Here is a 25,867-nt window from a genome sequence, read left to right as displayed (position 1 = left end):
GGCTGCAACCACAGATGGTACTGAGCCTTATATATACTATGCTTTTTCCTTTACATACATACCTATGATAAAGTTGAATTTATAAATTAGACACAGTGAGGGATGAACAATAACTAATAATAAAATAGAACAATTATAAGAGTGTACTGTAATGAAAGTGATGTGAATGTGGTCTCTGTCTCTAAAAATCTTACTGTACTGTACTCACCCTTCCTCCTGTGAGGATGTGAGATGACTGATGTAGGCCTCGTGATGTACTGTTAGGCAACTACTGAGCTGAGGATCAGTTAGGAGGAAGGTCATCTGTTTTAGAACTACCACGGTTGGCCACAAGTAACAGAAACCATGGATGAGCAAAGACTAGGGCACTTCATTCTCATGGTGTTGCACCTTCTGCTGGAACGTGTATTTTTAAAAGTACTGAGAAAGGGGAGATATGACATCTGGAAAGACAGCCTTCCTCTTTTGTAAACTTCTGTGGCCAGATCCTCCCTGCTCAGCTTCCACTGAGAATATTGGCTTGGGCTTCAGAGCCTCCTGTCTTCTCTCTGGAACACAAAAGCTCTGCAGCAAAACTCCTGGCTTAGAGACACTCATCTTGCCAAGGTCCTATTTTCCTCTGAGAAATCAAGAACTGTATATGTGAATTTTCTGAGGAAGCTTGTTTATTTTCCCCTCATTTCCCACTCTCAAGAGAGCAAGGTAGTGTTTTTCCCATAGACACAATATTCTATTTTATTCTCTCCAGGGGATTTGGAATTAGACTTTTTTTCCAAATCCTAATTCTGTCATTTTTTAATCACAGAATCATATTTTACCCGTCTAAAAATAGTGTAGGTATGTAATAAGGCTATCTAAGGTGAAGGATGGGATTTTTATCTTTATACCATCAAATACCCATAGTAGGTATTCAGTAAACTGTTGAACGAGTGACAGAAGAATACATACATACATACATACCTAAACATTTATGTCCCCACCAAGTTAGACCATTATCTTCTTTAAAGCCGTGGAAATAAAACCTTGAGTGGCAAATACAGTTGGAGTGGTTTTGGATGATCTGGGGAAGACATCCTCTTAGACTGGAAAACTCCAGCCATCCCATTGTCAGCATATATTTCAAAGAGTTCCTCACACAGACCCAAGAGAACATGTACAAAGGTGTCCATTACAGCGTTACATGTGGTGGCAGGAAGGTGGAGGGACTTGTGATAGATCTATCACCATGACTGTGTGGTGTATGCACGTCAAGAGTGTAAGTATTAAGAGCAGTAGACTCCATATATGCACAGCAGTATGAATACATCTTAAGACTATGGTGCTTAAGGGCAAAAGGTAAAACATACAGCAGTTTACATACAGGCACACAAAACAGCAATACTCATTTTGTAAGAAAACTGCAAACAAAATGTGCACAAGAAAAGCATTGGAAAGACTGACTACGGGATGGAAAGAAATGAAGATCAAGGAAAAAAAGGAGATAAAGAAGGAGAGAGGAAAGAGGAAGTGGAGGAAGGAAGGAAGGAAGGAAGGAAGGAAGGAAGGAAGGAAGGAAGGAAGGAAGGAAGGAGGGAGGGAAGGAAGGAGGGAGGGAAGGAGGGAAGGAAGGAAGGATGAGAGACAGGGAGTTTGCTTGTAACAATGATTATTACGTTCCATGAACTGAACTGAAAGGTATCATTGATTGTCCCTTCCCCAATGAGGCTTTCAGAAAAGAACAAAAAAAGAAACAGGAAGTAGACGTGGATCAAGTAGTCCTCAAACTTTTTTCTGACCTCGCAGAGTCCCAGTGTACCTCCATCAGGACACTGATCATCAGTCCAGTGACTACAGGGGGGGAGCAGAGGAAGATGGGGACTGCCTGTGTCTTGAAGGTGCACCTCTAATCTTCTTTTTTTTTTTTTCACATTTAATCTATTTGAGCTAAGCTTTCCTCATGCTGAGTTCGGATGCTTTTTTGAATAAACTGATTGCCGTTCCCTAAGCATCCAAGTAAGTAGTCATGGAAGCCATTGTCTTTCATTTTTTTACTTACTTTTATAGTGGGCGAGGTGGAAAAGGGTGAATATCAAGTTTGTTAATCGGATATTATATAAACAATTTACCATTCCATTCCACACAGAAGTAAAAAGTAAATGCAAGAAATTAGTTTGAAAAAAGAAAGAAAGAAAGAAAGAAGAAAGAAAGAAAGAAAGAAAGAAAGAAAGAAAGAAAGAAGAAAGAAAGAAAGGAAAGAAAGAAAGAAAGAAAGAAAGAAAGAAAGAAAGAAAGAAAGAAAAAGAAAGAAAGAAAGAGAAAGAAGAAAGAAGAAAAGAAAGAAAGAAAGAAAGAAAGAAAGAAAGAAAGAAAGAAAGAAAAAAAAAAGAAAGAAAGAAAGAAAGAAAGAAGAAGAAAGAAAGAGAAAGAAAGAAAGAAAGAAAGAAAGAAAGAAAGAAAGAAAGAAAGAAAGAAGAGAAAGAAGAAAGAAAGAGGGGATCCCTGGGTGGCGCAGCGGTTTGGCGCCTGCCTTTGGCCCAGGGCGCGATCCTGGAGACCCGGGATCGAATCCCACATCGGGCTTCCGGTGCATGGAGCCTGCTTCTCCCTCTGCCTGTGTCTCTGCCTCTCTCTCTTTCTCTCTCTGTAAATATCATAAATAAATAAAAATTAAAAAAAAAAGAAAGAAAGAAATTAGTTTGTATTGCTATTTCTTGGGTACTTCAAACCACTTGACATTGGCAGTAAACATTACTTGAACTGGTATCTGTTGTAATTACACGTATTGTTGTTGTATGTTATTTCTTCTTCCATGGAACACATGGCCACTCTCCAGAAACGTTTGGTCTGTTATTATACTGTAATATTCTTCAATACAGAGGAAGACAGGGGTATTCCCCCCCCCCTCCTTTGAAATTACTTCCTATGCCTTTCACAAAACTTGGTAATGTTCCAAAATTTTTCTAATCAATCTGACATTGTCAGAACAGATCTTCTTCCCTAGAATTTGTATGACACTGTACATTTAATAACTGTTCTACATACATCCTTTTTTTCTTTTTGTATTATTTCCTTTGTTTCTTGAGAGCCCTTTTTGTTCTTTTCAGATCTATTGAATTATCTCTAATTTTATGGGCTTTATTAAAGTAGCTCTAAGATTCCATTTCCAGAAAATTTGAATCAGCAAAATCTTTTTGAGAATTTTCTGTCAAGTTACTTGCTTGGGGCTTGTAACTCAATTATTTGAAAGCCCCCCACAAAGAGGGGTGTTAGAACTTTGAGGAGGATTAACTGTTCTGATCAAACTGGTTAGTAAGTTCAGTCAACACAACCCCCTGAATTCTGAAAGTAGGTTTGATGGTTATGGGATTGCTTTCTTCTTTTTATATATTGAGTGGCTGTCTTAACAAACTTACCAAAATACTGGAGTTCTCTTTGTTTTGTTATGGTTTCCCTTCTTTCTAGTCTGTATTCATAAAACCACCATATTAAACATAAAAGTGAAGCTTAAAATTAAACAGTAACAGTGACTCCATAGGCAAAGGGGTTGCTTCTTCATGTAAACAGCTTATAGGCCTCTGGTGCTCACGAGGTGGTTTCATGGTCTTCTTTGTTTGCATCACTGACATAAAAAAATATCATACTGCAGGTGTTCCATAATCTCTACATCATAGTGGGCTCCATTTCCAAAAAACTCTCCATATGGTTTCTGTGGCCTATGGGATTTGATAATGTGAATAGAAAAATCCTTGTCTGCAAATGTGGAGAGTAAGGGCTGCTTCCGGTGTATTAAAATCATAGATCACTTATTGTTATTGTTTGCTGTGTGGCTTTTGGTTGGCCATGGCTGTCTGTCTTTGATCTTCCCCTGCAGTGTGATGTGGTCTAGGCACCTCTGCGCCCTGCCTCCAATAGGGTGATTTTCCCCCCTGCTCTTCAGTGTGGTCTGGGGACCAGGAGCACTGGTACCTGTTGGTTGCTTACCAGACATGCGAAATCTCAGGCCCTGATCTGCGTTTGAATCAGAGCTCCAGATGATCTGTACCCACCTGAAAGCTTGAAATTGCACTCCTTCACCCTCTTCTGATTGGCTTCTTCCAGCGCCCATGTTCCTAACATGACTTCATTTTCTGGGGTGAATTTTCTTTTTGTTTATTGTTTAAAACGATGGTAACCCCACCAGGAATATCTTTCTTTTTTTCTGTAGACTTCTTTTTTCACTCTTGGTGGCAACACAGAAACAAAAATATGATCCCTGAATTGACTTTCTTAGACAAGTTAATTAGATCAGCGCGGTCCCATATAAATGTGCTTTCCCTGAAGTTCTGTCTTTAGAAACTGACCATCTCTAAGATGAGATCTCATTATCGCCTCAGAGCTCACCTCAAACATGGTTGTTAACAGGTGTTAAGGTTATAAAAGCCAAACAGTAAAAGGGAGTCAAGGAAAGAATGCCTGCAGGAAGGAGAACTTTAGAATGTCCTACCCATTCCCATTTTGGTCCAGGGCGATTTCACGGGTATTTTAAAGGCAGAAGGATCTGTCTTGTTGGAATCTTTGCACAATACCTCTCCTTTGTTCCTTCCTTGAGTCTAGTTCAGCAGTTCACCGACTAAAGTGCTGAAGAATTGCTGTATAGCAATAGTATGCAATAAAATGCACCCTGCCCTTGATGGCCTAGAGAGAGTATTGAAGAGTAGTTTTGACTACATGAAATTTTTATCTTATTTAGTCATTTAAAATTTAATCTCTCTATATAAAGGGGCTGTATTTTTTTTTCTAATGTAAATAACCGAAGTTCTTGAGTGTTTGTATCATCTGATTAAATATCCATGATTACTTTGTTATTTTGCCATCAATTTTGCCAATTTTTAAAAATGCATGTGTTAGATAGGTAAAATGACTGCTAATTTAGAAAAAATACTTCACTGTTAATTAACTCAATTGTTTGGGCAGGATATAGAAAGAACATTATATATCAAATTAAGAATGGAAAAACTGGTTATTTATAGGAACACCTGGGTGGCCCAGTCAGTTAAGCATCTGTCTGACTCTTGGGCTCCATGCTGGGTGTGGAACCTACTTAAAAAAAAAAAAAAAAAAAAAAAAAAAAAAGAAAAAAAGAAAAAAACTGAGTCTGATATTCATTAGATAAAATGCTATCTTTCTTTCTATGTCACCATAGCTGTACAGTGACAATTATGATTTAATTGCCATGTGTTATATTTCAGCATTATATTAACTATGTGTGTTCCTGATTGTCCTTTCAAGAACATACACTGAGAAGGGGCTCCTGGATGTCTCAGTCAGTTAAGCGTCTGTCTGATTCTTGGTTTTGGCCCAGGTCATGATCTCAAATTGTGAGATCAAGCCCAGCTTGAGACTCTCTTGAGACTCTCTCCTTCTCCCTTTGCACCTCCCTGCAGCCCTTTCTCTCAAATAAATAAATAAATAAATAAATTTTTTATAAAAAAGACTATGAATTGAAGAATATATGCAGAATGGTACATATACTATTTGCATTTATTAAAGATCCACCATCCAGTAGGAAGATGTAGGAATGGATGTGTACTGAGCTTACCTTTGGGCTGTTCCTGTATTATACTATGTGAGGAAAAAAGAACTGAACATTAGAATGTGTGATTGAGTAAGAATAGGAGAGACCAGCCAAGTCAATGCTCACAAGTTTATAAAAATGTTAACTATTTTGCAATATGAACCTTTCTGTTAATTTGAGTTTAAGGATAAATAAGCATTATATAAATACATTGAAGTTAGACTGCTGACAGAGTGGAAATGTTTTGTTTTCTGAAAATACTGCAGACTATTTTTGAAACATTTAGACTTTGGCATTGACCAAGTGTATTTTCCAAGTACCTTTCCCCTATTTAAAATATGAATACATATAGTCCACATGTTTCTGATTCATTTGCAACTAATTTATCAAAATTGGCAAGACCTATTTGCTAACCACAAAGTCTAAGGAGCCAATTAGAAAAAAAGAAAGAAAGAAAGAAAGAAAGAAAGAAAGAAAGAAAGAAAGAAAGAAAGAAAGCCTTTTAAAATCTTCCTTTTGGACCACTCAATTAATCCAGAGGGGATTCAAACTCTGATTATGAGGGTTCATTAAAAACTGAGAATCAGTGTTTCCTTTCACTTGATTTTTTTTTTATTTGATCTCCTTTGCCATTCTGAAAGGCACCCAATCCTCCTTTCCTTGCCTTGCTCTCAAGATAGGTGGGACGTGTTTCTTAATAGCATTAGAAATGAGAAATTCCAAAAATATGTATTATGAATATTAATGCTTCCATTCCCCGTGGTTCTTATTTTCAAAAAGAAAAAAGTTATTAGAAGTCAACTGTATAATAAATTCACATTTACTTTGAGTTTCTTTCATATTTAACTGATGGTGTGTTTCAGTGCAGATTTTCTCTGCTTAAACTTTCTATAAAACCAGATATAGAAGTTTGGTGTGCATATTAGTAATTAATTAAAAAGTTGAGTACCTACACATCAATCTATTAATTAATCAGCTAACAAGTATTTCTCATATTATTCAGCCTCCCAAATGTGCAAAGTTATAGGATTTGCCTAGACACTTACCTAATATACAGAATCCCAAGTCCCTGTCTGAAAGCAGAAGAATGTGTATGTTTAACCAATGGCCCGAAATGAGGGTCAAAAACCATGGGAGGCTCCAAGGGCCACATGATGGAAGAGGAATCTACATAGCAAACCACCAGATGCTTTCAGGGAGGGGGAGAAAGGGAAGAGGAGTCAAAGAAGCAAAAGAGAATTCCAAGGATGAGGGAAGGGCTTAATATCACTGAGAGATTGATGTGCCCTGTCCCCACTGATGGCTGGTCACTGTGCTTAAATTATATCATCTGATCATGTCACATGCTGGCAACCTGGTGGTGGAAAGATGAAGAGTATCTTAACTCAGCCTAGTTTCAGATCAGGATGCTACTTATTGCCTCTCCATCAGCAAATCATTTAGCCTCTCAGAACCAGAGTGCTGTCATCTGCCAAAGCAGGATAGTGTTTCTAGCCACATCTTCTCCTTCACAGGGTTGTTGTGAGTATTGGGTAAAATCATGTCTGGTTATTAAGATGCTGTATTTGCGGGGCACCTGAGTGGTGTAGTCAGTTGAGCATCTGACTCTTGGTTTCTGCTCAGGTCATGATCTCAGGATCCTGAGATTGAGCCCCAAGTGAGCCTCTGCACTTACTGTGGAGTCTGCTTGAGATTCTCTCTCCCTCTCCCTCTGACCCTCCTACTCATGCTCCCATTTTCTCTCTCTCTCTTTCTAAAGTGAATGAATAAATCTCTAAAACATAAAATGAAATGCTGTGTCTGCAAAGTGATAATATTTTAAAACTGTCCTAAGCTGCACATCTTCACTGAGAAGAGATTATTATCATCCATAATCTCATTTATGAAAGATTAATTCTCATCAGCTTCCTCCCAGAGGGGAGACACATGCTTGAGTGATCACAGGAAATGTCCATGGCAGGAAATACAAAGGTGGGTATCAGAAAGATACTGAGAATGGGGATGACAACAAAGGACAAGGAATGTTGAAGAGGACAGTTGTCCTGGGTCAGATTTATTGGGAACAGAATGGGCCATGAGTTCACAGTCTTCAAAAGTCCTTGCAATTTGGTGAAAGGAGAGGCGGTCCTTTGAACTCAAGTTTTAAAGAAGTTACATTTAAATGACACATGCAATAGAATAAGCCCTCTAAAAGAATAATAGCTTAATTGTTGGCACAATTCCCAGCAGGTTTCTAGTATTAAATATACATTCTGGAACTGAGACATTTCATAAAACCTTCCTCTCTAGCCAAATAATGAAGAAGCAAGTGACACAAGTCTCAGCCCTTTGGATAACAGAATTACTGAAACCAGGGAAGAGAAATATTTCTCACTCTGGGACCTCTAAAATTACTAGTAACATGACTATGAAAAATGTGTCAAATAAACAAAAGCACCAACTTCAGAGAACACAAGTCAGTGATTTCCCCCATGAAAATATCAAATGTTTTACACTTAGTTGGCCAAATGTTTGCTCAAATTATGCAAAGAGAGTGTGTTTTAATATTTTTTGTTTCTCTTGCTCTGCATTTATTATTAATATAATACAAAGGAAATGAAGGTGATAGGTAGGACAAAACACAGACACGATGTCCTGGTAGTCAAATTGGTTCTGATTAAGGCAGCTGCTACTAGGGAATTTCCCAGAAAGGGATTTAAGTCTTCCAGCCTTGGGTATAAGGAGCAGAAGGATTTATTGATGTAGAAATAAGGGAAATACAGAAGAAGAATAGGGAGATGCTCTGCCAAGTGAAGGATTCTAAAGAGAGCCAAGTTCTCTTCAATTAATTTATTCATTCATAAAACGAATCCACACAACAATTATTAATTGAGCCCTTTTATGTACCAGACACATTGCCAGTGCTGGGGAGAAAGCAGGAAGGGATTGGAAGGGGCCCTTGCTCTTGTGAAGCTCCCAGTGTAGTTGAGAAGACTTACATCAAACAAGTAATTAAACAAAGTACTGCATGACCACTTGGATAGACAATGGGGTGTTGGAAAGAGATAAATGGAAACTCAGTTGAGGTTGTGGATACTACATTAGTATTTTCAGCGTCTCCTTTACCTTAGATTGCTATTTGCCTCAAACTGTGTGATTCTGTTCCAGCCTTCTTTTGATTTTAACAAAAAATTTGGAAAGTTTGGGTTGCATGTCAGAAGCTGAAGAAAATCCTTGTCTCAAGCTTAGAATCAAGTGCTAGTTTGGGTGGTAGCCAAAGTTAACCTGTCAAACTAATGACACTCATAATCTATTTTGTGCTTCATTGTAATTAACCTTAAATGGTTCAGGTAAATCACGTTAACTTGTGTTATGCTGACAGAATCAAACTACCCTTTTTTGTTGTTTTTTGCTTTGGCTCTACCTTTTAGTTTAATCTGGGCTATTATTGACATCGTAGCTTACCCTAGAAAAACATCAGCATTTCCCTTGTTTGTTACTGTCTGAAATTCCTCCAGAAATGATAAGAAAAAGGAGTGGGGTCTTGTATCCCACCATGAGCTGGAATTAGTGTAGCTAAAGAGTCAGAGCTCCATTTGCGTTGGTTCTTTCCAAGCACATTTTTGTATTTCTAATTTTGTATTCTTTATTTTTGTAAATACTTTCTTTATTTTAATTTTGTACCCCAAATGCTGGATGTACCTTCAAATGAGATTCGAACTTAAAAAGTATATACCCCTGAGAATAAAAAATGTTAACTAAGATATATTCATATCATATCAATGGTGCATCACAGTGAAAGACATATTTACAGGCAGGACAGGATTGTCCAGGGAGGGAGGAAAGGGTACAGAAATAAACTTAAGTAACCTTTTCTAGGTTTGTTTGGGGTGGGTACTGTCTAAATGTTCAATAATTCAACAAATATTTATTGTGTGCTCACTATGTGCCCGACAGGGTTCTAGAAAAGTGGGATTTACAAACAACCAGGACACAACCAATACAGGACACAGCCAATACAGGACACAACCAATACAGGACACAACCACGACACAAACAACCAATAATGCCCAGGTTGTGGAGCTTCCATTCTAGCAAGGGAAGACAGACAAGGGGAGACAGACAAACACTAAGCATAATAAGTAAACATCTATTACGTTAGAAGGTGGTAAGTACAATAGGAAGGAAAGGTAGAGCAGGTTAGGGGTAATTGAGTGTGGGATGAGGAAAAAAAAAGTTACACGCTGTTAGGAAAAGACTGGTGATTCTGTAGCTCTGGTAACAAGACAATTTTCAATGAATCAGGACAACTCACCTTTGTGAACAAGTTTTAAGAGCCAGCCACAGCGGCAGCCTCTTGCTTTTTAAAAGTCAGTCAATCAGGAAGGGGCCCATTTAAAAAGGTACAAAAAAAACCTCTTGAGTACCAATCCATCAATCAACATGGAGTAACCTTGCTTCTCCTGATGAAATTTGTGCCTCTGAAATCCTGTCAATCCCTAAACTTCATGCTCCCCAAAACTTTATATAAGATTAATGTGCTTTCTGCTCTGTTTGGAAAGAGTATGTGAGCTGCACAGCTCTCTCATAACATAGTAAGCAAAACCCTTGAGCTTTGTCTTTTTATCTCTAAGATGCTAATGAATTGAGTAGTGGACAACTGGTTAGAGAAGAGTCATTTGAGAACATGACATTTGAGCAATGAAATGAGGAAAAATGGAGAGTTGGCCAAGCAAATATCTGGAAAGAGAAAGTTCTGAGAAGAGGGAACAGTTAATGCAAACACTTTTATGTGGGAACATGTCTGACATGCTCAGAAACAGAAGAGAAGACAATGGGGTTGGACAAGAGTGAGCCGAAGGCAGAGTAGAGGGATGAGAGCAGAGAAATCACTGAGGACATGTCACATGAGACCCAGAAGCCACCAAAAAGTCTATGGATTTTCAGACCAGGCAAGATGTTGTAAAATTGGCTCTCCTGGCTCCTCCCTGACAGCTCTTCTCCCCCCCCACCCCCTCCTCCATGAACCTTAGAAATAATGCAAAAGACAAAATCAAAGAAGAAGTTCAAAAGGTGGGAAGAGGAAGGCAAACTGGGATGTTGGGACTGGAGGGGCAACAGAGCAGGCATCTTACAATCCTCTACCCAAAAGAAGAAGGTGGCCCAGGTCCAGCATTTTCTGACTCCTAGTCTAGCAACAGAAAGCATCCAGGTAGGCTCACTTCTCTGGAGCACACAGAGTTCTCATCAACAAAGTCAGGTGTGCCTGGTATAAATGCATCAGAAGTCTCAAGGAGAATAAAAAGCCCAGGCACTCCTTCCCCACCAGACCTGAGACTCTTCTCCCTGCACAGGCACTTTCTTGCCTGGGGCACCAATAAGAGGGTCCCTGTCACAAGTAGCCCTGGCTTAGGAAGTTTCTTTGCCTCTAAAGTTCCCTTCACCTGCCTGGAGATACCACTTGCCTGGGGGCATCAGCAAGAGGGATCATGCCACAGAATTTCCTCTGGCCAAAGGAGTTCTCTCCCTCCCTGTAGGACTTGAGAATCTCCTCCCCCAGCCAGAGACACCAGTAAGGGAGGTCTCACCACAGCAAGCCCAGGAAGCTCTCTTCATCCCTACCTGCCAAAGACTTCTTCCCAGGCCTAGATAAGCTTCCTCTACTTCATAAGCAGCATTTGCAGGGACCAGTAGGAGCCCCAGTGTCACAAGATAAACCAAACAGAGCAAAAGAGCACTGTGATTGCCATTGAAACCATAGCCTGTGAAAATGGACGGGGGACCTGGATACTAAACCTAAACAAGGTGACTGCCTGCAAAAATAATTTTTAAAAAATGTAAATAGAACCCAGAGTCTCCTAACGTAATAGCCAAAATGTTCAGAGCATGTTCAAAAATTACTAAGAACCACGAAAATCACAACTTGAATGAGAAAAGGCCATTAAGTGACACCCAGATGAATCAGATGTTGAATTATCGGACAAGGATTTTAAAACAACTAAGACAAAAATGATTCAACAATTACAATTTTTTAAATTTTTTTAATTTAAATTCAATTTGTCAACATACAGTGTAACACCCAGTGCTCATCCCATCGAGTACCTTCCTTAGCGCCGGTTACCTAGTTACCTCATCTCCCCACCCACTTCCCCTTCCACGACCCCTTGTTTGTTTCCCAAAGTTAGGAGTCTCTCATAATTTGTCTCCCTCTCTAATTTTTCCCACTCAACAAACAATTACAAATTATCTTAAAACAATTGAAAAAAAATCTCAGCAAAATGATAGAAGTCATAAAATAAGCCAAATGGAAATTACTTAACTGAAAAATCCAATAGCAAACAGAAAACAAATAATAAGTGGCAGTACTTTATCTAACAGTAATTATCTGAAACTAACTATAAAACTAACAATAAATATCTGAAATAGAAAGGGCTTAAATTCAAAAGGAGTCAATCCACCAGAAAGACATAACCATCCTAAATGGGTATGGACCAAACAACAGGAAGCAAAAGCTGAAGCAAGAAGAAAAATAAGCGAATTCACAATTATAGTTGGGACCTCAGCAACTGAAAGAACTACTAGACAGAAATTCAGCAAGGATGTAGAAAATCTGAGCAAACAACATATCAACCAACAGAATATACAGAGTGTTCTATATATGAACACTCTACCTTGTAGCAGCAGGGCACACAATGTTTTCACATACCTATGGATATTTACCAAGATAAACCAGATCCTGGGCCATAACACAAACCTCAACAAATTAAAAAACAAACAAACAAACAAACATACATTTAGCTCTTTCTGTGAATGAAATGGGGTCTCATTGCAGGGTGTTGACGTAGTAGAACCTGTGAGACAGCTCTGGCTACTGTTTCCTCTTGATGGCAAGGGCAGATGCTGTGAGACCAGTTGGGATAATCTGAGCAAGATGGTGGATTTGGATCAAGTTGTTAGCTTTGAAGGCAGTAAGGGTAGTCCAATTCTGGGGACATGCAAGAAAGTACAAAAATGCTTTAATATTGCTATCATTTGAAATAATATTCATGGCAAATCATAACAGAATACTTATCTAGAAGAGAAGCGTTATTGCGTCTTATGTGACACAACTTGCCTAACTTTTCCCAAACAATAATTAACAAGCTTTGCACCTCAGGATGTTTGTAAAGAATAATTGCTTCACATTTAATTTTTGTGAATTCATTTATCCTTTCTTGGCAAAGAGAGACAAGGAGAAGCTGATGAAAGAGAAGGAAACAAATAAATTAAATTGGGTTACAATTCCTGCCTGCCTTTTCACTTAACAACCCTGGGATGAAAAAGGAGTCTGTTTTTCCCTAGATCCGCTCCTGAGTGCCTCTCAGCATGAGGCTAATGTTTAACAACATGGACTTTTGATACGACACAATCTCTACATGCAAACCTGCTATCCTACTCGATGTTCAATCAGAGAAACAGCAATCTGTTCCAATACTGGAAGAAAAATCGACAGTGCTAGACATATTGAGAGATGGTCTGTGCTCTCCAAAATAGGTGAGTTCCTAAGGATTTTCAAGAAAATTTTTATTATATTTAAATGTAACTTTACCTACTGATTTTCGAACCTAATCACTAAGTAATATGCAATTCTATTTGTATTGGGACATAGTACTGCTAACACTATATTCCAGGTAATATTAAACATATTAATTTATTTAATCCCCGTGACTCTATAAACTTACATACATACATTCATACACACATACATGTATATCCTTTGAAGTTTTCATTTTTCTCATGAAGGAACTGAGGAACAGATTGGTTAGGAACTTGCCAGTGTTACACATCTGGTACTCAGTAGAGCTTGGGTTTCAAACCCAGGCAATATAGGTCTGAAGGTTGAGCTTTCACACGACTAGGAAATACTATTCCATAAATGCTTTTATGACTAAGTATTAACTTTTGCAGACCCCAAAATGCATACTTTCTTCCCAGCAAAAGGAAAAGTATCTTTTCTTCTACCGGTCAATACAAAGTCACTGAATTCACCATGTAGCCAGAAAGGTAACGTGTTCTGAGATTCAAAACCAAATATTGAATGTACAGGCCTCTGTTGTTGAGAAAAATATAGCAGCCTTTAAGACAACAAACTTTCTCCGGCCTCCTCAGGTACACAAAGGTAGCACTTTCTGGGAATTAATGGTCACTGAGTCCCCATCCTCCTGCCCCATCCATCTGGCCCCTCCAGAATGTGAGCATCCTGCTGTCTTACTCAACATAAGATCCTAAGTGCCTAGTAGAGTGCCTGACACATAACAGATTCTAAAAGATGTGTTGAATGAAGTAATTAAATAAAATTTAAAAACCTAATAAAATTGTGACTGAGATTGAGATGGTGACAATTGACTTTTAGTTGTGTACAAGTGAGTGAAATATGCAGCCATATATTATTCAGTAAACTTGAGCCTGCTGTTTTTCACTATTACTGAGCCCCCTAATTCTGCGGTCCTGAAAATACCCATTATGGGCCTTATGCAAAATCTTGAGATGTTTATCCCTGGGGGTAGTCCACGTTAGGTGACCTAGGGCAATTGTGGGAAGCAGCAGAAGTGCTGTTAAAACTAGTAGAAAGTGGTCACTCGTTTTTATGTATATGGCAAACTTGCTGCCTTTATTGCGATCTGTGTACTAAGAGAAAATAGGCATTTTTAGAATGAAGAGTGTTGATAATAAAATGGTGGGAGAGAGGCTGAATTCTTCGCTGCCTTCTAATGATTAGCAATAAAGACAGTTAAAGTTCAAGGGTGTTCCCTCTGAGGCAGAGTTTTTCCCTCAGGGCAGTCTTTGCTTTTTTGTGAAACCAAACTGGCTAATTGGTATCCTCCTCTGAAAATGCCCACACTGGGTCCCTGGAGCCCAGTAAGTATCTAGGGCCCCCAGCTATCTAGCAATAATGGGGACGAGAGGAGAATAAATTATCATTAAAGAATCATTGTCCTCCAAAGCTGGCAGTTTTGGCAATTGAAAACATCAAAATGTGCGAGGTCATTTAATAATTCACTTCCTGAAGTGCAATCAAATTCTAATTGAAATGTATGTTCTAATTAGCACTATGTGGGAAACTTAAAATAGAACCACACTTCTAAAGGTATCTCTTTGAGAACTGCTAGCTTTAGTTTTATTGAACAGCTTTCCCTTCATCTTCATAACTTTGTAGTTCATATAGATTTTATGAAGATAACTATTCTTGTAAATCGGTGTAGGTTTCTTTTTTTTTTTTCCCCCCTAGGCTTTGTTCACTCTCAGAATTCAGACGCCTGACTCTGGAACAGAAAGTGAACATGCGTGCTTTGCAGATGATTCTTACTTCTACATATGGCTGTTATGCTGTACATTTTAAACATTGTATTTAATGCAATGAATTCAAGTGCTTTCCATATGGGATTTTTTTTCTTCAACTCCTTGTGGGCTAGTTCCTCCTCTTGTATACTATAACCTTGAGGGGTATACTAGTGGGCCAAGGAATGACCACCTCTCATATTCAAGTTGTACATAGTTAGGACTCTTGGCTGCAAGTAACACAAGCCAGTTTAAACTATTAGGGCAAATGTTGCCTCATTAAATGGAAAGTCCAGAGCCAGGGAAAATTTTAAGTTTGGTCAGCAGCCCAGTAATGTCACCAAAGCCCTAGGTCCTTTCTTTCTCTCCTCTCTGCTAAATTCAATGTTGGCTTCATTCAAAACTGGTTCTTCTCATAGTACCAAGAAGATTGACAATGGTAGGCAGCCTTTATTCCTTCTTATTCTTGTCCAGCAGGAGAGGAAAAGGGAGAAAGCTGGCCCACAGGCCAGGTCTTTGCTGTCAGGCTGGCTGGGCCATCTTAGGCCCCAGACCAATTATAATTGTCAGGTGAATGCGATCAGCTTCAGTGACTAATATGGTGGCCACGAGCCACATATGGCTACTGCGCACTTGACATGTGGCTAGTCCTAGATGACATGCGCTATAAGTGAAAAAGATACGCTGGATTTTAAAGACTTAATATGAAAAATATATATGTTTCATTAATAATTTCTATGCTGATTATGAGTTGATAATATAACATTTTGGATATGTTGGATAAATAAACTATATAACTAAAGTATATAGCTAATTTCTCTTTCCTTTTTTCAAAAGTGACTGCCAGAAAAATTTAAGATTACATGTATGTCTCTCCGTATTTCCATTGAACAGTGCAAGCTAACTAAACAGGATTTCCTCTGGAGTGGGGAGTCAGGTACATACTCAAGCAACATTCAGGGTTTTCTTAGAAAGAGGGAGAACTGGTGTTGGGTAGACAAGTGTATGGTCTACTACATCTGAAGAACTATTTCTTTAATCACTCTCTTGCTATTTTTATTCAAATCAGTATCTACACATGCATTTCCTTTGAGACAGGACTGTTTTCTCTAAGCGTGCCAAACCTACAGCCGCCACTGTACTGTCCAGGAATTTTGAGATAGCAAAGATTTTAAATACTGTTCCCGATTTACCTGCAAATGCACTTATACCTGGACACAAAGCTTGGATTGATCTCCCAGGTCTGAATCCTTTCTCTTCCTTTATGTACCCCTAAAATCTTTTGTTTCATATTTAATACTTTCTTCTGTTAGTAAAACTATACGTAACAGCAGCACCAAATACATAAAGTTGGTCAGTATGCTGTGGGGGACAGGAGAGTCTTCAGTGGATGTTGCTTTTCTACTTGGTGCCAATTCTCTTTTTCCCCTTTTGTTTTCTGTCTCACGCTTACAAGTATAAGGATTCTCTTTTCCTTAGTGTAAGGCTAGTCCTGTCTCTCTGTTTGACACCTTATCTTGCAGCTGTTCTATGAACAAAGATTCAAAAGGATCTGAGAGTGATCTTGAGGACTGTAGAAATTAGTAAAGAAAAATTAATGTGAATTCTCAACAAATTGTATGTTATGGTCAAGAAGGACCCTTCGAGAAGTGAAGGGTCCTCATTTAAGAAAAGTTTTCCGTCTCTCTTTGCTCAAGGTGTGCATGAGGGGCAAACACTGCATTCCATTTTAGAGTCAATGACCCCCGGAGCTGATATTTTGCCAGTGGGCAGCAGCTCAGGCTGTAGCAGGGTTACAATACTGCAGGATTTCTGGAATAATCCCTCGGTAGCCACTGCCCCAAGCCCCAAATGCCCTTCTTGCTCACCCTCACTCACCTAGCCTCTCTCCTACAACCCTGCAGGGCAGTGCAGCAACTCCTGGCCCGGAGGGGGCCTCCAGCCCTCTGCCACACTTGCAAGCAACCCCATCCCTTGTTCAGTGTTTTGAACCTGCCTTACACAATTGATCTGTTTTCCTCTCAGCAAGGAGACAGAGGAAAGCAAAATGTTTGGTATGAAAACTAAGAAGGCAAGCCAATGCTTTTTCTCTGATGACTAATAATGAAAACTGAAATCATTATTATTTTGTATTAATGTGCGCCATTTAAGGAGCTCACTCGAAGTGTCCTAGTGGTACGATGAGAAGACCGCTGAAATTGGAATTGGTGGCACAAGAGCTGCTCCCCCGCACCTCCCCTATACCTGCCTCCTGTGTGAACTCAAGGTGCTTAATTTCTCGAAGCCTCGATCTCCTCATTGGTAAAAAGTGATATTGGCAGTTCCTGCTTCAGAGTTGTAAGAGTAGAAATGAAATAGCATGAAGTCCTCAACCGTGTCCCTGGCACTCCATCAACGCTCAACAAATTCTTGTACTAGAATTTGAAGAGGGAGAGAAAAATTCCTTGAAATCAGACTTTCTGTAACTTTTTACTGAGGTTAAAGCATACATGCGGAAAAATACATGAATCGTCGGTGTTTACCTCAGTGAATTCTCACCGTGGGAAGGCACGTTGAAAGCAGCATCCACATCTAGAACTAGAACATCGTCCACACCCCAGTAGCACCCCCACCTCCTTCCAGCCACCCAGCCCCGCGGGGCTCTACATGCCAAACTGAGGGGGTAGTCCAGTGTGGAAGCACAACACTGCCCACATCCTGATGGGCTTTAACGCTGAAAAACAAACACAAAGGGTTGGATGAGTTGCTCTCCAGTCTGTAGAGAACCTGTGATAGATTAAGTAGAAGAAAGTCGAAGATTAGTATAAATCACTCCCTCGTTCCACATATCTGTGTTGATTTGCAAGTGTGCAAACAGTGCTGGTTTAGGGATTACGGTCCCTGTCCTCTTGGACCTTTACAAAAGAAGAAGCATCAGCAAAATGGGAACCCTCACTGTCTGGGGATCAGTGGGCAGTCTGGCTTCTCCTAGTCTACTGGTGAGAGCTTGGACTGGAAGGGGTGGTCTGGAAAAGGCCATGAATGCTGAGCTAAGGATATCGGGGGCAGTGGGCAGCATGGGTGACAAGGTAGAAATGTTTCTATCATGGAGGATGGATTGAAAAACAGAGAGATTAATTAATTATAAGGCTTTGGGATATAGGCTAAGCCATGGCACCTTGAAATCACTCACAGATTGTTAAAACACAGATTGCTGGTTTATCCCTAGGGTTTCTGACTTAGTGGTCAGCTAGAGCAGGATTGAAGAATCTAGCTTTCTAACAAGTTCCAGGGTACTGCTATTGCTGCTGGTCTTGGTACCACACTTGGAGAAGCATAGGTCTGAGCCAAAGGTTCTTAGCCTTCACAATACATTAGTCTCACTTTGGACATTTTTCTAAGAGTAGTTCTATTTGTAACCACATTTGAGAACCACTCATCTAGATAGTGATTTAGAAATGTGGCTGCTTATCAGAATTACCCAGGGAGCTTATAAAGCAGAGTCTTGGGCACCACCCCAGCATATTCCGATAAGGAGATCTGGAGTGGGGCCTTGACTTTCATGTGTTTACTCATCACAGACTGGTTACTCTGATGCAGTGGGTTTCTGCACTGGCTCTTGGGAACTGCTAGCCTGGAAAGAGAAGTGAGGACATAAATCCTGGAAACAAAGTAGGAGTGGCAATAGCAGAGAATTCCTAGGATTTGCTGACTCATTAGATGGGTAGGCCAGGAGAAAGGGTTGAAGCCTGGAGGGTGAAAATCTACTGAAAAGTCACCAGAAAGCCCTGTTTGGCAGTCAAACATTGCCATGGCTAATTACTGGTGACACAAAGGGCTACAATGTGAATGGGTTATTTTCTTGCTGTCAAGCTGGCATATGCAGACGCCCCATCTTTTGGACCCTGGCAATCAGTGGAGGCTAATTCATGCAGAAGCCCCAGGAGGCTCAAGTCTCCAACACAAGATAACAATTGTTAACTTTCAATAAGAAGGAATGATGACCAAGGCATCCAAGCACTTGTGTCTCCGTCCTGGACAAATTACACGGGAAGTCAAATTATAATCAGAAAATTACTGGGTAGTCATGGAATCAAGGGCAAAGGAGTTCATTGTATGATTTAACATCCATATGTTAAATACATACTCTCATATATGTCATTTGAATGGATGATTCCAGTGTTCAGAGGCATCGGGTTGTGATAAGTGGGCACATCCTTCTCTACAAGTAAATACTGGCTGAGTCTGAAAAGCCACACTCCCTGGAATTAGACAGTTCCTAATGGGCACAGCCAAAATTGGCTGGGTGACTGCCATGTTTATGATCCATTATCGACAGGTTAATTAACCCGTATTTCTTTAGATACATGAATACTCTTATTCAGATGAGTCTCATGTGGCTGATCCACGGAACACCGTGTTTGTTACGTGAGGTAATTTTATACACCTCCTGCCTAAGCAACTGTGTACTCAATAGTTTAACTCTCAGAGGACAATTCTGTTTTCCCTACTACCTCATTCTGGGGTAGTTCCTCAATCTTACTGTCGCCACATACAGTTCGTTTTTATTCTTTTGACAATGATTGGGCTCTTTTTACATGTTAGAATTAGAGGCTAATATTTTAATTAAGAATCCTATTTTTTTTTTCCAAAAACATATTTTACTTCCAGGATTGAAAGACACCTAGTCAACCACGAGCATGTGAAGCCCTTCTAGTCAGATCATGAGGTCACAGTGGTTGGGTCGCTCTTCACCTACTAAGAACACCCTCAAAGAGCAGCCAGGCATCTGTAATTAGAAGGAAAAGAATCAAGCCCTACAAGTGTGCGCACCAACCTAAACCTGCAACAGGATGGCAAGTGTCCCAAAGGTATTTTAGCTTCACAGTTATGTTGAAAGGAAGCAGCTCTTTGTGAGAGCCCAAAGTAGAACAAAGCATTTTTATCATACTTGATGTAGATAACAAAAGAAATAAATCCAAACTACAGCATTTGGTTGACCTTTTTGGGGGGGGGGGGGGGTGAGGGTAGAGGTAAGAGTGGCTGACTGTGGACTCTCCAAATGCATGTTTGTTGCTTAGTAACAAGGAGCAGGTTTTGCTAGCGAGGGGAGAAGGTGCAGGTGGGGCAGGCCCAAGTCTGCTTTCAATGGGAACAGACAGGATGTGTCTTCTCTGACCTCTTGCTCCTTTCCTCTTTATGCCAGGCCTTCTGGGTGATTGCGCTCAGATTCTTATTTAAATCCAATTAAATCTGAGACTAGAGTAAACACACATGTATATCATCCAGAAGGTAGTATTAAAGCATTCTGCATTTAGGCCAGAGCAGCTGTATCTTTTCTACTTAAGATTTGTTCTTTTTCTTAGTATCTCTGGAGGGCGGGGAATTGGCCGTAAATATTGGAGGTTTTAACTTCATGTGAAGCCAGAGGGTCCCTCTTTCCCTTTTTGGTCTAGGCCAGACTTACTGTCTTCAAATACAATCTGCTCAGGTCTCTCTCCTTTCAGGGGCTCCCCATCACCCACAGAATAAAACCTAGGCTCCCAGGGGGACCTCGGATTCCCTGTGTGATCCGGTCCCTCCTAGCCTACCTAGCTTTATATTCTATCCCTTTTCTTCTCACGTGGAATATTCCATCAAATTCTTGCCCCCACAATTTCCCTAGTTCAGAGCTGTTGTGCACCTGCGTGCTTTGTGGGCCTTGTTTATCTCGCCAAAGTTTGGAAATTACAGATTCTGAAAGCAAAACTGCCCAGTCTGCAATTTGGCTCTGATACTTTGTCAGTGGTATGACTTCAGGCAAATTACTTCACCTCTCTGTGCCTCAGTTTTCTGTTCTCTAGAGCAGAATGGTAGTATCTATCTCATACGGGCCGTGTGAGGATTAAATAACATGTAAAATACCCAACACAGTGTCTGGCACATAGGAGGTGCCTAATATTAACTTCTACTTACCCTACACGACTAAGCCTTAACGGCGTTTACTGCAGGAAGTCTAATCTGGAAAGCCTCCCCTCCCTTGTACAGGAGAGTGGATTTATTTAATTTCCCCATTGTGCCGTATATATCTCCTGTCATTGCAGTTATCCCTTCTCAACCCTCAGTCCACACTGTCCTCCCCACACCTGCATTATCACTACATGTGTCTGTGTGTGACTGACCCTCAACTAACTTGTGAACTTTGTAGGTTCCTAATTGCCTTCTTACTCCCCAGGGGATAGAACAATAACCAGTGCATGGCAGATGTTTTATGGAGGTCCATCAAAAGCGTAAGGAACCATGTTTCTTATAGGTTCATACAGGAACCTATAAACATTCTTTCATTATCATTGAACAATTTCTAGGAAGAAGACGATTGAGGGCTACCCTGCTAAGGCCAAGACTTCATAGTACCTACGTACTCACTTCTTGCCAATGTAAATTGTAAAAGGTCATCAGGCATGACAAGACCTTAGTTAGCTTACTACATTTTCATACTTCATGGACATTGATCAATCAGCAACTCAACTTGGAGCATAACCATCCTGAGAACTAGCTAGGTGACCTTGGGCAAGCCACTTCAACTCAATAGCATCAGTTAGTAAACTGGGAGCAATGATGGACTATCTATACTCCCCACCTCAAGGGAGTGTTAGGAAATGAGAGTATAATTTTTGTGGACACTGTGTAAACTGATGGATATAAGGCAGTTCTCAACAAGGAGTCATTATGCTCCACTTCCCCTCCTACCCCACCCTGGGGAATATTTGGCAATGTGTGGAGACATTTCTGGTTGTTACAGCTAAGAGGATATTACTGGTAGAAGTCACGGATGCTGGTTAAAAAAAAATCTACATTGCACAGAGGAGTCCTCAGCTCTCAATAAGTTACCATCAAATTCCTTAGCGTTCGGTTCCGTTATTATTTATTCTTGCAATCTTACTGAGCAAAACAAAGGATGGCAATAGTACCTACGTTTTTGGAAGTATAACTTGGAAACTCACGTGGGTTTATGTAACTGTAGCTTTTCAACATGCCATTCTCTGCCAACTTAGTAAACTAGTTGCTCTAGTTGAGCTGGGTGCTGTTCCAAGCACCTTACCTATATGAATTCATTGAATCCTAACAACAACCCTACAAAGTAAGTACTTTATTACTGCTATTTTTCAGATGAGGAAACTGAGGCAAAGTAACAGAACCAGGTTCGAACTCAGTCTTGTTCTGAACATTGTGCACAGAACTGGGCCCAGTTGAGTCTCTCCATGCTCAGTCCCTTCACTAGACTAGGAGTCAATGGACTTCCTACTTGAAATGTTGTTTGTAGGCTTGAGTTTCCTTTCACTGCCACCTTTGATGGAGAAATGACTGATTCATTGGGTCTTAGCAGAGGATCCACTGAGTCTGAGGTATCAGATTGATTGGAGAGGAAAATAGCAACAGCTCAGAGAACGGTGTAAGAAAATAAACCTCTACGGAATTTGGGATTTGAGCCTGGTAATCTCTGTAAAAGCACTTTGCAAATTGCAAGGCAGTGGCTTTCAAACTATAATATATTCCAAATTACCAGGGGAGCTTGTTAAAAATGCTGATTTCCCAGCATTACTCCAAGAGCTTCTGATTCAGCAAGTCTGGGAGGCTCCCAGGGATCTGCTTTTTTTTAACAAGCTCCCAGCTGAGCCTGATGCAGGTGGTCCAAGCACACACCTTGAGAAACACTCCTGTGCGCCCCGAGTTTGGGGACAAGAGCTCGCTAATCCCAGGAGGAGATTTGGGTTTGCCTGCCCATTAATTCAAACCACCTGGGTGGGAGCTTCGTTGAGCTCTTCTGGTCCCCATCCCTCGCTAGCCTTAGGCCCCGGAGCTTGATTGAGAGGGCAGGGATGGCGAGGACAGAGAGGAGCCAGGCAATTATGAGCACTTCCAGGGAAGTGACTGTTTCTCTGTGCGCAGTGAAGGAGCTGTCACTGGAGCCCCTTCTTCCTGCAGTGTCCCCCTAATTGGCTGTTGTAGCTATCATTCTGCCCCGAGGGAGTGTAACAGAAACAAGGAGAAAGAAGAAAAGACAGAGCTTGGAGCAGGAACAAAAGGGGGAGAGGGGCTTATTTCCACCCTCAAGGAGAGAAGCCCTGATTGGCCCCTTTCCCCAGGGTCCTCCCTCACACCATCTCTGCAACCTTTCCCCTCCTTCTTCTTTTCTCCCTCACAGGCCCCAATAAACACAAGTTGTCTGGGCAAGCAGAGCTTCATAATTCCCCGGGGAATGTTCTGATGGCCCAGAATCCTGTCATAAAGTAATGTTGTGCTATTGCAAAGTGCTGATGCTCTTAACCCTGCTTGAATCCCATTATCTTGGAGGTGAGCACTAGGCAAAGGCTCTCTTATCTCTTACTCTGCGCCTCTTTCCAAGAGACCAAGCGAATGATTTTGATTTAAATATCTAAGCATTATATGACATGCATTAACAATAGAGGCAACTTACCTTTCACTGAACAAAGTAATTTAAAGTCATTTGAGCAATATAGCGTAGCATGGTGATTAAGACTGCCTGGCTTCAGTCCTAGCCCTGCAAATCACTAGCTGCGTGACCCTGAAGGTTACTTCTCATCTCTAAGCCACAGGTACCAATCTATAAAATTGGGATAATAACAGGACCTTGCTTCCAGCACACACATACACCCAACTCTTCCATGTGGTGTTGTGACCACCAGATAAGGCAATTTACATAAAATATTTTGCCTCATTTACAACAAACCAGCAATAATGTTTGACTGTTGTTTTCGACCTTTTATTTTCCTCCTAAAGTATATATGTTTGATATATTAAACCTAATATCTGGGTAAAAAGTAGAAGTAAACTACGAGGGAAGAGAAACAATGAAAAAAATGTTTCTGCTCTATTTGCATTCAGTTTCAAATGCTCATAACACACTGTGAGCAGAACAACAGATGAATTCCATCCAGAGGGAAGTACACATAATTTGCAAAGCAGACGTAGAACAAGATAAATCACTCACTTGCTTACCACACACATTGTGAGATATTGAATGTGGATTAGAAGTTCCTCACCAATACTTTGTCCTCCATTTCTTGAGTGGTTTTAGATTTCCAGACTGCAAACAAATGGTTGTATGTGTGAAAAAAAAAAATATATATATATATATATAATAGGCTAGAGCACAATTTCAAGTGAGCCAGAATTCCAGGGGCTCTGGAGTTCTGGTGCATTCCCTTAGAGCACAGCACAGGGAAATCTTGGGAGTGTAGTGTTGCTGACAGCCATCTCATTCGCATGCAGGTTCCTCCTGGGGACAGCTCTGAGAGCAGCAGCCCCCAGTCAGTGCCGGTTACTAAGCAACTCATCTCCCACTGAGGTATGCAAGGAGAGAAAGTCTTGGTTTTAAAAACAAAGGAAAACCAAAAACCCTGCAGAGCAGAGCTAATAATACAACCTTTTCTTCTTTAAGTAAATTAACCCTCAAGCTAGTTTACCTTTACCAGATGCCCAGCCTCGTACAAATTGAGTGAGAAAGCATGCTACAATTTTATAAATTAACTCCAAGCAATGGTTTTAATTAATGCTAATACATTTTATGTTGCCCTGGAACCTCCTAGAGTGAATCATTTTGTCTGTATCATCTCAGTTGGGTGCCTGAGGAGAAGCTAATTGTCATTTGAGTAATAGTTTTAGCAACAAGCTTAGCCACTTTTTAGTTTGGGATTTATAATTGCTCTGTTATTTTTCCTATTATTTACGTCTTACATACGTATGACAAAAATTATTAATTTTGAAGTAGTTAGTGCAAAGATGATAACAAAGAATAGTTGGCTGGATCATTAGAGCTTCTTTTAAGAATTCCAAATAGATCTGTATGTGTTTGGGTGTTCCTTATATATTCCCTTAGGAGTGATGAAGTTTTGGGATTATAGGTGAGGTCCAGAGCCTACAACCAAGAAAGAACTCTTGAGACGTCTTTGGTGCAAAAGGGTGGTTTTATTAAAGCCCAGGTACGGGAGCCCTGGGCAGGGAGAGGGCTGCCGGGCCTGGGAGGGGAGGCTGATTGTACCCCTGGGAGAGGGAGGGTTGGGGAGCGCGTCCTCCCTAAGGAGCTTTGGAAGCTGGGTTTCCAGGACCTCGAGGGGCAGCTGTTGTTGGGAAAAGGCCACTGACCTCCGTCTAATGGGACCCAAGTCAGGAGACCCTTCAGATGTACACCCGTGGACCACTTGCTTGGGGATGATTGCCCACACATGTCCTGAGGGCAGAGATAAAGGGAATTTCTAAAGGAATTTTTATATGTTAGAGTAGACGGACAGGCTCCTGGGGGTCGGGCTAAGCTTGCCTCTGCCCTTAGCAAAGTCTGAACATCGAGGCGGTTGAGTCCCTGGAGGAAGGTCCCTCTGCCTGTTTCAAGGACTCATCAGTGTGCTCTGTCCTCAGCTAGTCCACTGGTCCCCCATCAGAAGGACACAGTGAAACATTTTCCTGTTCCAATTCTTACTTTGATTCACATTTATGAAGCATTGATTTGTGCAGGGCACTGCCCTAGACACTAGATTGAAGGCGGAGAGTGGAGAAGATATACCGAGAAATGACACAAGATCCAACCACTCAAGAAGTGCACTCTTTACAGAAGAGATAGACTTGTACATAGATAGTGCAAGAGGTGATGGGAAGAGGAACAAAGGCGTTCTTCACATTCTATCATGATTATGAAAGTCACAAACTCCAAACTGCCAAGTCAGAACATCACTATTTCAGCCTTTCCTGGAATAGGGCAGGAGAGCAGTTCAGAGGGAGTGTCAGAGAATTAGAACTCAGATAGAAATGAGCTTGGGTCTGAGGACACTGTATCTTTTAACCTTTTTTACACCACAGTATACATATAAAGAAAACTATAATTTCATTTTTATGATGTGTTGAGATAAAAGCACCTGTGTTAAAGTAGAATGAAGCTCCACTGACTGGGGTCTTGTCTAGCAGCTTCTGAGGCACACCTAGCCCAACATAACCACCTGGAAGCCCTGCGTATTTGAAACATGCTCCTTACATGGTTTTATCCCCTGGGGAGCCAGAGTCTTC

At 40.6% G+C, this 25,867-nt stretch overlaps 1 long non-coding RNA gene across 1 annotated transcript; it reads right to left on the bottom strand.

Annotated features, from left to right (window-relative positions):
• Window positions 1–11,615: 11,615 nt before the first annotated feature.
• LOC140609936 (uncharacterized) lies at window positions 11,616–24,087 on the bottom strand. The gene is made up of 3 exons (XR_012011691.1): window positions 23,802–24,087; window positions 17,353–17,543; window positions 11,616–12,497 (listed from the first exon to the last, which is right to left on the bottom strand). It is a non-coding gene; the product is annotated as an uncharacterized lncRNA (long non-coding RNA).
• Window positions 24,088–25,867: the final 1,780 nt, after the last annotated feature.

This window comes from Canis lupus, chromosome 2 (genome assembly GCF_048164855.1).
Source record: "Canis lupus baileyi chromosome 2, mCanLup2.hap1, whole genome shotgun sequence".
Classification (NCBI taxonomy): domain Eukaryota; kingdom Metazoa; phylum Chordata; class Mammalia; order Carnivora; family Canidae; genus Canis; species Canis lupus.
The sequence above is the reverse complement of the archived record's forward strand: the minus strand, read 5'-3'. Positions and strand labels throughout refer to the sequence as shown.